Here is a 14,339-nt window from a genome sequence, read left to right on the forward strand (position 1 = left end):
TGGAAGAAGTTCCTTGGAAGTGAAGATGGCCAAACTCCATCTCTCATACTTTGGACATATTATCAGGAGGGACCAATCACTGGAGAAGGACATCATGTTTGGTAAGTGGAGGTTTGAAGAAAAAGAGGAAGACCCCTGATGAAATGGATTGGCACAGTGGCAGTAGAGATGGGCTCAGACTGGGCAGTGTTTCATTCTGTTGTGCATAGATAGGGTCTCTATGAGTCAGAACTGATTCGATGACACCTAGTTACTTGAAGTCTCAATTTCATGTAATTTATCCATGTCATAAAATATTGGTTTTATTTTGATATATAAGCCATTTAAAAATGTAAAACCATTCTTAGCACCCAGTTTGTCATATTGTGATGGATTGCATGCTGTTGTGATGCTGGAAGCTGTGACACTAGTATCTCAAATACTAGCAAGATCACCCATAATGTAGAAGTTTCAGCAGAGTTCCCAGACTAAGAACGACTAAGAAGAAGGAGAGGTGGACTATTTCTGATTGAGTAGACACTAAAAACCTAATGACTACCAGAAGAACTTTGTCAGATACAGTGCTGGAAGATGTAAGCATTATGAACAGCAATAGCACATTGTCAGATATAGTACCAGAAGATAGGCCCTCAGTTTAGAAGGCACCCAAAGTATGACTGGGGAAGAGCAGCCTCCTCAAAGTAGACTTTACAATAATGACATAAGTGGAGCAAAACTTTCCAGACCTTCATTTGCTGATGGGGCACAATGCAAAATGAGAAGAAACACAGAGGACATGGAATGAGGGGTATTTCTTATAACAAGGGGATCTTGGCTGAAATCAGAGAATACCAGAAAGATGCTTACTTGTTACTTACTGACTATGCAAAGGATTTTGACCATGTGGATCATAACAAACTATAGATAAAATTTTAAAAATGGGTATTACTGAACACTTAATTGTGCTCATGAGGAAGCTGAACATAGACAAAGAGACAGTCATTAGAAAAGAACAAGTGGATACTGAATGGCTTAGAATCAGGAACAGTGTGCCTCAGGGTCATATTCTTTCACCAAAATTATACAATCTATATATTGAGCAAGTAATCTGAGAAACTGGATTATATAAAGAACATAGCATTAGGATTGGAAGAAGAATCATTAGCAACCTGCAATATATAGGTAGTGCAATCTTGCTTGCTGGAAATAAAGAGGCCTTAAAGCGTAGTGGTTACGAATCGGACTGCGAACCTTAAGGTCAGCGGTTCGAAACTACCAGCCGCTCCGCGGGAGAAAGATGAGGCTTTCTACTCCTGTAAGGATTTACACCCTCGGAAACCCTGTACAGGGTCGCTATGGGTCGGAACCGACTCGACGGCACTTAACAACAACAACAACAACAAGATATTTACTGATGAAAATATTAAAAGATATTTACTGATGAAAATCAAAGACTACAGTCTTTAGTGTCGATTGTACCTCAATGTAAAGAAAACAAAATTCCTAACAATGGCATGAATATGGTTAAGTGGAGAAAAGACTGATGTTCCCTAACACTTTATTTTACTGGAATCTAAAATTAACACTCATGGAAGCAGCAGTCAAAAAAATCAAACGATAGATTGCATTAGGGAAATCTGTTGCACAAGACCTCTTTAAAGGGTTAAAAAGCAAAGATAACAGTTTAAGGACTAAGCTGCACCTGACTCAAGCCATGGTATTTTCAATTGCCTTATATACATGTGAAAGATGGACAATGGATAAGGAAGACAGTAGAAGATTGAATGCATTGGAATTATGGTGTTGGAGAACAATATTGAAAATTCCATGGATTGGCAGAAGAACAAACAAATCTGTTTTGGAAGAAATACAACGAGTATGCTCCTTGGAAGTGAGGATGACGAGACTTTATCTCTAACACCTGAGACATGTTATCAGGAGGGACTGATCCTTGGAGAAGGACATCTTGCGTGGAAAGTGGAGGGTCAGGAAACAGTGGAAGATCCCCAATAAGAATGATTGACATGATGGCAGCAGCCATTGGCTCAAAGATAACAATTGTGAGGAGGACGTAGCTGTGTTTCCTTCTGTTGTGCATAGAGTTGATATGAGTTGGAACCAACATGATGGCACCTAACAACATCAACTCAATTTTACCATTGTGACATGAACATAACCCGGACAATGTGGGATGAAATCAACATAGCTAAGTTTCAATAAACATGGCTAAGTTTCCTGGTGTGGCACTGTAGGAGCAACACTGGATTGCAAATGGCAAGGTTGGCAACTTAAACTCACCAGCTGCTCCTCAGAAACCCTATACAGGGTCCCTATGAGTCAGAACTGACTCAATGGCATTTAATAACAACAAGTTTCAATAGGGGAGTGTGGTTGCTCCATAGGATAAGCAATGTACTGCAAACCTCAAGGCCAGTGTTTGGAGCCCACCAGCCACTCAGTGGGAGAAAGATGAGGCTTTCTGCTCTTGAAAAGATTTAAAGCCACAGAAAGCCTGTACAGGGTCACACTGAGTTGGATCCGACTTGACGGCACTTAACAACAACAATAGAAGTGCTCCAATAAAACTTAATTTATGGATACTAAGGTTTGAATTTCATATCGTTTGTCAATGTAAAAAAATATATATATTGTTCTTCTTTCGATATCTGTCAACCATTTAAAAATGCAAAAATCATTCTTAGCTCCCAGACCATACAAAACCATGGGTGGGTTGGACATGGTCTATGGGCCAAAGTTTGCCAACCTCTTATCTAAGACATTAAGGCAGCAAATGAGTACAACCAACTAAATGAGCTATTTTGCAGAAATTTTGGCAGCTTTGGAAATTCCCTTAGCCCTTCTCACAGTAACACTGCAATTAGAAACAGTGCCATAAACTTGGAAGAATAGAGTTTCAAAGCTTGCTCCAGTTTTAATCTTGTTATTCCATTAGTTCCAGGTCTGTCTTTTCATGATCAGCCTAATTTCTTTCAAAATGGTTCTGTGAATTTCTACAGTCCTTAGAAACCCAAACGATCAACAGTGGGGTTGGCTAAATAACTATTTGTACATATGCATAGTGTAACAATAAACAGCTCCTGACTGCTGATGATGTTGATATCTATTAATATGGGAGAACTGTAGTTCCTAATTAAGTGAGGAAAGGCAGGCTAGTAAGCAGTCTGTCTGGTTTAATCCCATTGATATAGATGTCATATGATATAAATGCATGTAAAAATTATAAGTATAATATCTGTTTGACAAAGCTCAGTGACATTAAGTAAGTCACTCAAAGTCACACGGCTAACATGGAGAGAGGCAGGACTAAGATTCCAAGTCTCTCTGGCTCCAACGACCATGTGCTTTCCATTAAATAGAAATCATTAACTCAAGGTGTGTATTATAGACTAGGTTCTCTAGAGAAGCAAAACTAGTGAAACTTATGTACATGTATATAGTTAAAGAGAAGTTTATATCAAGAAAATGGCTCAAGTTGTTGAAGAGTCCCAAGTCCAGGTCAGATGAACCAAAATTGGCAGGCAGTTCGGCAGGCAGACAGGCAGGCAGGTCCGGCAGGCAGGGAGGTAACAAACAGGCCACTGGCTCAAATCCAAAGAACTGGAGGTTAGAAGATGAGCCAGATGCAAGCTACAGACCCAGCAGAAAAGTGAGCAAGCTGAACGTCCATTATATTGGAAGCAGTCCACACCCCCGAGGAAACATTCTTTCAATTGATTGGCTGCTCATAACCAATCATCATAGAGTTCACCACAGTGTATTAGATCTCACCATGGGGGGTAACCCTATCTCAACTGCCACACCTTTGGGAATCCTGACCTAGTCAAGTTGACACAAAACCTTAACTATCACAGGGTGTAAATGGTTAACCGACCTCAGAAGAAAGGCCTAGTAGAAATCAACTCACAGGCAACTAGTTGTTGTTGTTGTTGTTAAGTGCCGTCGAGTCGGTTCCGACCCATAGCGACCCTGTACAGGGTTTCCAAGGGTGTACTGGTAATTAACTCAGTTTTATAAATGCAGATGGAGCAGAGTTCAGAACTAGCTCACTAATTTTGCTTTTAGGAAGAAATTAAGGGGAAAAAAAATGTAGTCAGTGACCTTAAATCTCAGAGCAAAGCAAAACAAAAATTATATTGATTAAACATTTCATAAGCATATCTAAAAGATCCGAGTTTATATAGCATTAAAAAGCAAGCACCAAAGAACTATAGTAAGGCAATAGAAAACTGTTCTGTAAACAGAGATTTTTAGAGGCAGGAAGGACTGAGGCTCTAAGAGAGGCAATTGTTCAGTTAAGTACCTAGCATGTCTATGAGGGAGCTGGTTTTTGACTCCGGTTTCTTTCTGGATTTAGTCAAAGTCTTCCGTGTTTTTCAGTTCAGCAAATCATTAGTCAGGATCTGCAGGGGATGCTTAGTAGAATTTAAGAGTTCAAATTGAAGAAGGAAGCAAAGATGACTAAGGAAAGTTTTCCACCCTAATACAATCAACAGTCTATTGCAAGACCATCCTGGGAAATAAATCTGAGCAAAACCCAACAGTTTCTGTTGAGTCAAGTGGATCTGAGACATGGAGACCCATGCTTGTCAGAGTAGAACTGTTCACCATAGGCTGATTATTTTGAAAGTAGGTCACAAAACTTGTCTTTTGAGATGCCTGTGAATGGTCTTGAACCTCCAACTTTTCAGTTAGCAGCCAGGGACTAAGCATTAGCTACCCAGGGAGTCCCAGTGTTACAAGAGAGGAATGTGTGACTCAATGAAGATCACAGTGAGAGGCTGAAGTGAATTTTCATTGCCTGTGTTTGTGTAGTTTTCTCCTTAAATTCTGAATTAATTTAGTTTTGAAAACAAAAAAAACAACTTTAAGGGTGTTCCTAAATTTTACTCTTTGAGATAAAAAGTTGGATGTACAGCTAGTTATCTCCTTAGACCTTTGGTTGAGGTCCATCTGGCCTAAGGAAGCAAGTTGAATTCTGGGGCAAAAATATTCTACAGTTTCCAACAGAACAATTCCCAGCCAAAATGTGACTGCTGAAAATCAGCTCTCTGGTTAGCCCAGCTCCTGGTAAACAAGGTTTTTATCAATCTGCTTGAGTTCTTACCAAAAGCTTTTGCTATACTGCCTCACAGTTTGACAGCTGGAATCGACCAGCCACTGTCCAAGAGAAAAAGATGTGGCAGTCTGCTTCTGTAAAGATTTACAGCCTTGGAAACCCTATAAGGTAGTTCTACTTTGTCCAGCAGGATTGCTGAGTTGAAATCTACTCAATGGCAGTGGGTTTGGTTTGGGGTGTATATGAGGAGGCTTCAAAAACTTCATGGAAAAATGGTTTAAAAAGAGAATGGAATTTTTTCACAAACTTTTTGAAGCCCCCTCATATGTTAAAGAAAGGCAGTGCAGTGGTAAAAGATTACTAACCAGGAGTCCTGGTGTGGCGCTGTGGGCTAATGTTGCCAGACTGCAAAGTCATTTGAACTGCAAGGTCAGCAGTTCAAGCTCATCAGCTGCTCCTTGGAAACCCTATACAGGGTAGCTATAAGTCAGGATCGACTCGACGGCACTTAACAACAACAACTACCCTAAGGTTGGGTGTTCAAATCCACCAACTACTACTCCACAGAAAAATGTATCAATCTGCTTCTGTACAGCCTGTAAAACCCTATGGGGCAGTTCTACTTTGTTCTATATGGTGGTTATGAGTCAAAATCGACTCACTCAAGGGCAACAGATATATGAGTTTGTTATGCAGCAGTGACCATGTCTTGGGAAAAGTATAGCCAGAATGCTCCTTAGAATTGAGGATGTCAAGAGAGTTCGTCTCACCTACTTTGGGCATGTTGTTAAGAAGAACCAGTCCCTGGAGAATGACATCCAGCTTGGTAAAGTAGAGGCCCAGAGAGAAAGAGGAAGCCCCTCAACAAGACACATTGACATAGTGGCTGCAACAGTGGGCTCAAACACAGCAACTACCATTGAGGATGGCTCAGGACCAGACAGTGCTTCATTCTGTTGTACATAAGGTTACTATGAGTTGGAACAAACTCAACGGCACATAAAAACAACTCTATGCTAATTCCAGATGCTTCAATAAACAAAACAAACTGAAAAAAGACACATATTCCCATTCTTTAGAGCTAAAATTCTATTAAAAGAATTTCAAATCCATAAAGGATTTTGTTGGTTGTATTTTAATCAAAGCACCCATTGTTCCCAAGCGTTGTACAAAACATTCTCTTTGCTGATGGGAATGGAAAGTGAAGATGTATGTGCCAATAATCTGTACCCAAATTATTAATAATGTTTATGTTCTCTGACCCAGAAAATCCATTTCTGTTCTTCACTCCTAAAGGATATCCTTAAATATGGAAAGAGATTTTCATAAGCTGTCCATCAGAATATTATATGTATTAGGAAAACTGCAAGCAATTTGTATCCAATAAAGGGAAGGAATACTTAATTTAAAAAGAAGATAAGTAGTCACTAAAAAAAACAAACAAAAACCCCAAATCCCACCACTGTAGAGTTGATTCCAAATGAAATGTCTTAAAATGTGTCATTTTAAGAAGACACACTGGCACTGACATCGGATGGCTTTGCTGTTCCTCCAAAGAAGAGAAGCAGTTTGGAGCAGTGCACGTGAGTTTTGTGACGGATGAATGAGACTTGGTTCCATGCTTTCTGTTGTTATTGTTGTTAAGTGCCCTGGAGTCGATTCTAACTCATAGTAACCCAATATAGGGTTTCCAAGGAGTGGCTGGTGGGTTTGAACTGTTGACCTTGCAATTAGCAGTCCAGTATTTATCCTACAATGCCACACCAGTACCTCTGGTTCCATGCTTTAGGAAACTTACAGTCTTGAAAGGATAATAAAATATAAGTAAATTGTTACTTAATTTATAAATTACTCTAAACACTGTATACTAAAAACAAAATGAATGTAATTTTGTGGAAAGGACTAGTTAAAATGCAGTAGAAACTGTGGACAGATTGATTCCGTGTCATCAGAAAGATACAGCATAGCACAGCAGCCTGACTTATTATAGGTCTTCAGGAAGCTTTCCAGAAAAGGAGGACATTATAATAAGTCTCTGAAGACTTGTGAAGCAGAGTTGGCTATCTAGTTAGGAGGAAGAGTGTGAATAAAATGCACAGAATGGGAGTCATCTAAGATCCATTCTAATAAGAGTTTGGGTCTAGTAGAGTTTGGTAAAAGCATTCATTCTGTACCAAGGAGAAGACGCTGGACAGTAGGTAGAACCTTGTCACAGGAGGCAATACAGCCTTGAAAGGTTTATGAGCAAGAGATTAATATTATCAGAGCTGGGCATTTAGGAGAAATCACGGCAGCTTTGTTTAGTATGAATTGAAAGAAAAAAGAGATATAGGCAGGGAGAACAGTTGGAAGTGTATTGTTAAGCCATATAATTTCTACAATGATAACTTGCTGATTATCACTATAGTCTTCAGAGATTTAATGATACATGAGGTTTAAGATCTGCAAAGAACGTTCATAGAACAAGAAAATCTTCAAAAATGACCTTCGATGTTCTCCCATGTAAACTATCAGTTCACACACACACACACACAAAAGACATTAGAACAAAGTACCAAGTCCTGCCAGCTATCTCTATTCCCTTTTTCCCCTAGTCTCTTAAATAAGAACCAGCAAGTGTCTAGGAAACATGTGATTTCTTTGTTTTACCCTTAGTTTACAGTTAGCAAAAGATAGGAAGTATAATTCTAAGAGATTTGGTTATAAGCTTCAGAGTTTCTAACTGTAATACAGAATTACTATGGCACTGTATGATAAACACAGGACTACTAACCCCAAGTTCAGTGGTTCAAAATCACCAACAGCTCTGTGGGGGAAAGGCTGAGGAAGTAAGTCTATCTGCTCCCATACATACATGGTTACTATGACTCAGAATAAACTTGGTGACAGACAGAGAGTTGCATTTTTGTTTTGGTTTAATTGAGGTTTACTGGTTATCCACTAGCTACAAAATTCATTTGGGGAAACCTTAGTCATTTATCTCCAAAAGACTTAGAGATATTCCACTCAGTATCAGTAAACCTGGTGTGGTGCTGTAGGATAATCACTGGGCCACAAGGTCAGTTTGAATCGCAAGGTCGGCAGTTCAAAACCACCAGCTGCTCCTTAGAAATGCTATGCAGGGTCACTGTGAGTTGGAACGGAATCGATGGCACTTAACAACAACAAATCAGCAATCTTCTGTATGTGGGTATGTGCACTAGAGCTAATTTAGTAAAAATAAGTAAATTGTTTAATCAATAAATTTTCTCTTCATAAAATGAAGAAAAAGATAGCTTTATTAATTCCTGATTCATTATCATCTATTCTAATAACTTAAGTTACCTGCTGAATTAAACAGAAAAATGCCTTTTAATCACTAAAATGCTACTCCCTGTACATATTGGAAAATTGCAACAAGGAGGCCTCTTTCTAACTTCATACTTAAATTAGATCAAAGACGATATTAGTTATAAAGTAACACATAAATCAGGTCATATATATATGGAACTGTGGGCCTCATGATTCCTTCAGGACAAAGGTTGCTAATTCAATAATTTAGATTTAGGCAAAACCCTTTATTGTACACCTGGGAAAAGGAGTTCCAGAGATGTGAGGTGATTTGCTTATGGTTCACATGACTACTAAATTATTGAATTCTACCAAAGATCATCCATTTGGGATCTTGCATATTTATTGTCTCATTATGATTTAATTATTTTATTTCTTCCATTTTCGTTATAAAATAGTTCCTCCTCTTGAATTACATAGGAAGGAATTTGGGGTCAGGACTGTGATACTCACTTTGAGAAAGAACAGCATTCACAACGTTTCACCTCATTTTCTAGCCTGCAGATTTCGAGAATCTGTTATCAGTAGTGTATTGTTTCCATTATGACTGTAACCAAGACGTCAGTTCTCTCTTGTTCTCTTCTTTGAACTCTGCTATAGAATTAACATGTACAGCAGCAGTGTGGACTTTGCTGAAGACTGTGAAAAGGAGAGAGAAGAGAGTTTACACTATACATTGAACACCATTCTGCTTGGAATCCCAAGTTCAGGCATTTCTCTTCTCAGTCTCCCTTCTATTGCTCAACCACAAATGGTCTTTCTCTTTTATCCTTTTGAATCAATGGAAAGGTTATCATCTTTTCTTGTTCCCACAGTTCAATTCTGTAGAAATGTCCACTGGTGTTCAGAGAGAAAAGAAAGGAAAGACTGAACCATTAACAAACTCACCACCTTAGGAAGCAAGGTAAGAATCTCTTCTTGCACTTTAGCTTACACTTTGAATTCTTGTTTCCACATTAATAACTTATCAAGGCATTTCCACAGAAATTGTAGAAACACTCTATGAGGCAGAAATCCTATTTCTTACTCATTATTGGGGTGATATATGAGTAAAGAAGATGATACACCTCATAGGATTGACTGAAAACACCATGTGAATGTGTGGAAGGGAAGGGAATAGAAGAATAAGCTAAGTGCCTCTGTGTACCCTTCTATGTTCAAGGTTGATTGCCTAAGACCATCTGACTCATTCAACAGTAGCTAACACAAGCAAAAATGTAAAGGACTGGTTTTTGGTTACGACATATGACTCTTGAAACCCAAATAGTTCTTATTGTTAAGCCTGAGATAAAAATAAATAAATAAAAGGAATGTAATTAGCATTAGGAATAGAGCTGTAAATAGAAAAAACATTAATCAACAAGCAAGTTGTCCTCCCTGCGGATCAGCTTGCAAGACATGCATCTCTTTAGAGATGATGGAAAATATATATTTTGGGGAAAATGTTAGCAAAACACTGCCAAGGGAAGTAAACATAACATATATAAGACTTTTCAGATAATGATTGCATTTCTCAATTCCTCTTATTATTCATGTATCATTTTAAAGTACATTGTTTCCATTTTTTAAAAAAAGATTCTTCTCACCATTAAACCTTCAGAAAAATTCTTGAAGGAGCCTTACTAAAGGAGTACTGTTATATTAGGATGCTAAAATCCTTTAATAATTCTTTGGATAATTCCTAAATTACTCTAAGAACTGTACCCTTGGAAATAAATCCTAAGAACAAAATGAACATGGTTTTGTTGGAAGGACCAGTTAAAGAAAACAGACATCTTAAAATGTAGTAGGAAAGTGCCGAAAGCTTTTTAGACAACCATTAGCTATCCTTATGCAGGAATAGATTAAAATGTCGGAAAGAAATGGAAATGTTAAATGCTCTAATTTTGTGTCAAGTATGTAATTTCTTTTTTGTTTTGTTTTATATCCAACCACTTCAAACCTACAAAATAATACGGCACAGATTTCTTTTTGTTGGTCCTATAATACTTCCCCTGGAACAATTATGCATGCATTTCGGGGACTGTCACAGCCAAACTGATGTCTTCCCTTGGGTCCAAGAGGAACAATTGCTCTTCCCCATGGGGTGGCTCTAAAAGCTGAATCTAAAAGCCAAGCCCAATTGATGAATGGCACAAAACTCTCTGGAGTGTACCACCCTTTGTGGATGGGGCAGGAAGGCTGCTCATTTGGGCCAAAACACCATCTCCCAAACAGTCAACGGCAAATTGTGTGTGATTGCAGCAGAGCCCCATAATAACCAAAGAAGGGAACCAAAGACATTTTTTGAAATTAGTGAAAAACATGGTGTTAGGTTTTGTGTATTTGTTTGTTTTGATCCCATAAGGGACTTACTTTTTGTTTATTTTTAAATTGTTCTTTTCTAGGCTTTCATGCTACTGAATGAATAAAGCTTGCCATTCTATTTGCAAACCAAGTAACATAAAGTATATTTTTACATTTCAAATCCACACAATATGACTTCAGATCTACTGGTTGTGGTAGGTGCTGTCGAGTTGGTCCCCACTCAGTGTGACCCCATGTAAAACGTAAGAAAACACTGCCTAGTCCCGTGCTAGCCTCACAATCACTACCATGTTTGATCCAATTGTTGTAAATCATCTCAGTGAGGGTCTTCCTCTTTTTCACGGACCCTCTACTTTACCAAGCATGATGGCCTTCTCCAGGGACTGGTACCTCCTAGTAATATGTCTAAAGTACATGAGACAAAATCTCACCATCCTCACTTCTAAAGAGCATTGTGGCTATACTGCTTCCAAGACAGATTTGTTACTTCTTCTGACAGTCCATAAGGAGCTCTGGTAGCGTAGTGGTTACGAATCGGGCTGCGAACCACAAGGTCAGCAGTTCGAAACTACCAGCTGTTCTGCGGAAGAAAGATGAGGCTTTCTGCTCCCGTAAAGATTTACAGCCTCGGAAACGCTGTACAGGGTCGCTATGAGTCGAAACCGACTCCACGGCACATAACAACAACAACAACTGATAGTCCATGATATAGCCAACATTCTTCACCAACACCATAATTCAAACGTAAAAATTCTTCGACAGTCTTCTTTCCTTTAGAACAATAAAACATGTTAAAAAATTAATATTTTATATTAATTTGTTTCCTAGATTTCCTCTTCTTTTCCTACTTTTGAATTGTCTTGTCTCCCTTCTTTTCTTTCTTCCTCATAGATTTCAAACTTAGAGGGAATACCTGGACCTTAGAGTCAGGAATTAAAATGCATGCTTGGCTACTAGCTATATGATTTCTGGAAAATTATGTAATCTTTCAGAAATTCAACTTCTTATCTAGTAAATGGAACTAATCTCAGAGCACTTGGAAAGATTGTCAATTCGAAGGTTAAATACAGTCCTATAGGGGCTGTGTGACATAGTGGTCAGGAACAGGGATGTAGAAGCCAGCAGTCTGAGGTTGACTCCCTAGTCAACCTCTGCTTTTCGTGGCAGATGCTCACAAGTGGGTTCCAACTCATAGTGAACCTACGTACATGTGGATGAAACACTGCTTGATCCGGCACCATCCTCACAATTGGCCTTCATTTCTCTGTGCTTCATTTTCCTCACATACAACATACAAACAAAAACAGTACCTATCTCGTCTGATTATTGGGAGGCTTAAATAACTTCGACATGTAACATGCATTAGACAATTCCTGCATACAATAAACCTGCCAGCTCAGGGAACTCTCCAATGACCCATCCAGCTCCAAAGCTCAACTTATTTCCCACCCTGAGAGAAGGTGCCGTGTTCTCTAGAGTTTATGACTGGGTGGTGATACAAGTGACATAGTGGGCTAAGCACTGGGCTGCTAACTGAAAGGTTGGTTGATTCAAACCCATCAGCTGCTTCATGGGAGAACGATGTGCCAGTCTGCTTCTGTAAAGATTTATAGCCTTGTAAATAAACCCTGTGGGCAGTTCTCTATCCTGTATGGTCACTATGAGTTGGAATCCACTCAGCAGAAGTGGATTGGGTGGGAGTGAGAGCTGTAGACTTCATTTTCTTTTTGCTTTGGGCCTAATATGACATAAATTTTTCATCTCAGTGATTATTCTTCCCTCCCTGTAATAACGGACTCCTGGTGTGGGGTTGTGGGTTAATGCGTTGGACCACAAGGTCAGTTTGAACGGCAAGGTTGGCCGGTTCAAGCTCCTTGGAAACCCTGTATAGGGTTGCTCTGGGTCGGAACTGACTCGAAGGCACTTAACAACAATAACAATATAACAGAACTCCAGGACCTCAAAGCTGACATCTCTGCATAAAACAAGGATTTAATAGAATGTTGTCGAGATTAAAGCAGAACTCTAAATACCTGATCACTGGCTTCCCTTCACCAGCTCTGACTGGAAGTGGGAAGAGGCATACCAAGGTTACCGTTGACTCCTGGACCTTCCTATTCCATTCACATAGGACACTAGCCTGAACACTATAACTTCAAACCTATGTCCTTACCGACTGCCATTGTGTCAGTTGTGATTCATGGTGCCCCTACAGGACATTGTAAAGCGGCCTCATAGGACTTTTTTTTTTTTTTTTCAAATGTTTTATTGTGAATTATGTGATAGTTTACATGGGAGAATATTAGCATTACATTCATCCTATGGTATATCGGGTATATTGTTTCATTGCCATGGTTACAATCCCGTTCATGCATCATCAGCCAACCAAGTCTGCCCGCCTCCTCCCACCCCCAACTCCCGGTCCTCAGTACACAGCCCCTCCCCCTCTTTGTGTCTAAAGTCCCCAGTCGCTCCATCACTCCACGTCATGGTCTCTGCCTCCATCTCTGGCATCAATGCTTCTCTGGGTAGGGTCCCGCTCTCAGTCAATAGAACTTTTGAGGTTGTAAATCTTTACAAACACAGATTGCACCATCTTTCTCCCACAGAGCAACTGGTGGGTTTGAACCAACTCACCTTTTGGTTAGCAGCCTGATGCTTAATCCAGTGTACCACCAGAGTCCTAAGTATCTTGTTTGTTGTTGTTGTTGTTAAGTGCCGTCGAGTCAGTTCCGATTCATAGTGACCCTCTATAGGGTTTCCGAAGACCGGCTGGTGTTTTAGCAATCCAGAAATAATCTTTTACAAATGTCCTATAATACCTTTAGCTACCACCGTCATCCAAGACCCTCCCTTAGATGTACAGATAAATTCTTGCTACAGAAAATAATATTCCCTTCAAGTCACCAATTAACCAACTATTTAGCGAAATAATTTGCTGTATTCACAGTATTTTACATAGGCTCCACTTTATTCATTCTCTTAATAACAACATCCACGCATTCGTTAGGAGCTCTGGTTACATAGTGGTTACAAGTCCGGCTGCTAATCTCACGTCCAGAGGTTCCAGGAGAAAGATGAGGCTTTCTGCTCCTGTAAAGATTTACAGCCTCAGAAACCCTATACATGGTCACTGTAAGTCAGAACCAACTCCACGGCACATTACCATGCACTCATTTAAAAGTTTAATATTAAATGTTAAAATATAGGTGTTTAGTCTATAAGATTCTTAAAGATTTTGCAATTTTTGGTATTTCATCAGCATATTGGACAGGTTATATTGGGCAACATAAGATTTTTCTTATGATGTCATTGTTAAGTGCTATCTTACTTATCTAATGCTGCTATAAAAGAAATACCACACATGGATGGCTTTAACAAAGAGAAGTTTAGTCTCTCACATTTTGGGAGAGTACCAGCTTTGGGAAAATGTCCTTTTCTCCTTTCAGCCTCAGTAGGCCCCGCATTCCTTGGAGATCTCCATGTGTCTTGCCACTGATCATTCACTGGCTCTTAGGAGCTTCGCAGTGCAGGGACCCCAAATCCAAAGAACACGCTCTACTCCTGGTCTTCTTTCTTGGTGGTAGTGGGTCCCCTTTCCTCTGCTCAGGTCTCTCTTCCTTTGTCTCTTGAGACATAAAAATTG

Source organism: Chrysochloris asiatica, unplaced genomic scaffold (assembly GCF_000296735.1).
Source record: "Chrysochloris asiatica unplaced genomic scaffold, ChrAsi1.0 scaffold00069, whole genome shotgun sequence".
Classification (NCBI taxonomy): Eukaryota; Metazoa; Chordata; class Mammalia; order Afrosoricida; family Chrysochloridae; genus Chrysochloris; species Chrysochloris asiatica.